Source organism: Bison bison, unplaced genomic scaffold (genome assembly GCF_000754665.1).
Source record: "Bison bison bison isolate TAMUID 2011002044 unplaced genomic scaffold, Bison_UMD1.0 scf7180017864224, whole genome shotgun sequence".
NCBI lineage: Eukaryota > Metazoa > Chordata > Mammalia > Artiodactyla > Bovidae > Bison > Bison bison.
In genome coordinates, this window is record NW_011494796.1 from 3,240,914 (window position 1) to 3,243,556 (window position 2,643).

Below are 2,643 nucleotides of genomic sequence, written 5' to 3' on the forward strand. Positions count from 1 at the left end.
ATTATAATCATAAATAATGACCTGCCTCAGGGAACCCTGCCCCTCTACCTTAAGACATTAACACTTAGGCAGGCAGTCCAAGGCCCTTTAAGGAGGAGGCGAACATTCTTGCTCATGCTTTCCTTAAGCCTTGTGCAACAATGTATCTTGCCCAGGAATTGGCCTTTCTTTTTTTTTTTCAAAGAAATAAAACATTTTTAATCTGAAAGTACAGTATCTTGAAAAGCACAGTAGTACAGGACAACAGGGGCTGGCATCGAGTGAACAAGCAAGAAGAGTTACTGACTGCAGGAGGTGGGAGATGGTAGAACTGAAGGGTCATCAGCAACAGGAGACAGAGGGCAAGCTGCGATTCCATACCTGCAGCCAATGGCACAGGTTCTGGCTCCTGGCTGGATTCAATTCTGTCTACCTTCTTGAAAGAACAATCCAGTAATGTCTGAGTGGTAGCTCTTTTTTTCTCATCATAGATGCCACGGTAGCACTGGATTACATTCTGAATGGCTGCTGCAACCTTCATGTACCATCCAACATTCGGGGCCTGTGCCTCAAAACCCAACAGTGCCTCCTCAAACAGAGCTAACTTATGTGATTCGAGGGGAAAACACACGTTTATGTCTTCAAACGTTCACAACTTGAAGGTTCATATATAGAGATTTACAGCAGAATGAACTGAACAAGTACAGTAATACAGACTAGAGGAGAACAAAGGTATACTTCAGGTCCCTGAAATATGACAGGGACAATCTGAAACAGCATTAGAAAGCAGAGCTCATGCTCAACATTGGCAGGCAGAAGGAATAGGACAAAAATAAAAGTGAAGCTGTCACAGAAAAGCCAGCTTTCTACTAAGTTAGGTATTGTGGGAGACTGTTAAGTCACATATTAGCAGTCTCACCAATAATGTGACCACATCTGCGATCAGAATTTTCAACAATAAAATTATTTACATATGTATGAAAGTGAAAGTGAAGTCGCTCAGTCGTGTCCGACTCTTAGCAACCCCATGGACTGCAGCCTACCAGGCTCCTCCGTCCATGGAATTTTCCAGGCAATAGTACTGGAGTGGGTTGCCATTTCCTTCTCCAGAGGATCTTCCCTACCCAGGGATCAAACCCGGGTCTCCCGCATTGCAGGCAGACACTTTACCATCTGAGCCACCAAGGAAGCCTATTTACATATGTATAATATAGTACAAATATTATTCTAACTTTTAATTTCCCAAGCATGTTCATTCACATCTGACTGACTGATAGTACATAATATTATTTTGCAATAGGTCAGTTAGGACATCTATGTTATCCCAGTTATACAAAACCAGACACAAAATGGTGTTGGGACTTCCTTGCCTGAAATTACTAAGCATGTGTCCATATATTTTTAAAATCTCTTTATTTCCATTCTGCCCCTTTGGCTAAATTTTATTAATACAATATCTACCCTTCTCTCGTATCCCCCTCTCCTGTGGAAGGCATCACTAACCAGTCACCCAAGCCAAATCTCCTTTTCATCTCCCGACCAATAGTCATCAATGTTAACAAGACGTCTTCCTAAATTTCTGGGATTGATTTCTTCCCCATTAGAGTTCATTTTTGCAAGTCCATTTCTTCCTCATAAGTTTGACATGTGAGCTCTTAATTGCTCTGCCGCAGTTTTCTCTTCTTCAGTCAGCAGTAACAGCTCCAGGTCTGTTTCCTTCTGCAGTTCTTGTATCAAGGTCATAGTCTTACTGGAAGTAGCACAAATGCGGCTCTCAGTCTCTTTCCGCTCCACAGCAATTGGTTTAAAGCGAACATGCAAAGTTTGATATCGAGACTTTATTGCTGACAATTCCTTTAAAAGTGTAACTGGATTTTTCTTGCCTGCTGAATCAGGATAATTAGTCTTGATTTCATATTCCGGCCTGTACTGAATATAGTCCAGATCAGAGTCGGCTTTCTGGAACATTAGTTCCAGCTTACCGACCTCCGCCTCCATGTTGAATAGTTCAGACCTGGCCTTTCTTTAGGAGCAAATGAATACACAGAACAAAGCTTACTCATGGAAATACTTTTCTTAGACTCTATGTTAATGATTATAATTGTAACAAATCTCTCCTGTGAATCTGTTTCTTAAAACAATGTATCTTATGCATAAAAGCGTTGCCTGGAACACTTCCTTCAGGTTTCCTTCTGGTTAATCTTGTGGAGAAGGCAATGGCACCCCACTCCAGTACTCTTGCCTGCAAAATCCCATGGATGGAGGAACCTGGTAGGCTGCAGTCCATGGGGTTGCTAAGAGTCAGACACGACTGAGTGACTTCACTTTCACTTTTCACTTTCATGCGTTGGAGAAGGAAATGGCAACCCACTCCAGTGTTCTTGCCTGGAGAATCCCAGGGATGGGGGAGCCTGGTGGGCTGCCGTCTATGGGGTCGCACAGAGTCGGAAACGACTGAAGTGACTTAGCAGCAGCAATCTTGTACTGAAGCTATCTCAGGATATAAGCCTTGGGAAAGGGCCCAGTGGAACTCTTACAACCTCGAGGTATTCTTCTTATCTATCCTCAGCAGCCGTTGTAAAGTATATAATGCTCTGCGTGAAACAGTGAGGTGGGTACTCTTTTACCCGCTTCTGATATCTATGTCAGAAGCTTTCTCTGTCC

General features: G+C 42.9%; 1 pseudogene; it reads right to left on the minus strand.

Annotated features, from left to right (window-relative positions):
* Window positions 1-1,611: 1,611 nt before the first annotated feature.
* LOC104992825 lies at window positions 1,612-1,977 on the minus strand (annotated as a pseudogene).
* Window positions 1,978-2,643: the final 666 nt, after the last annotated feature.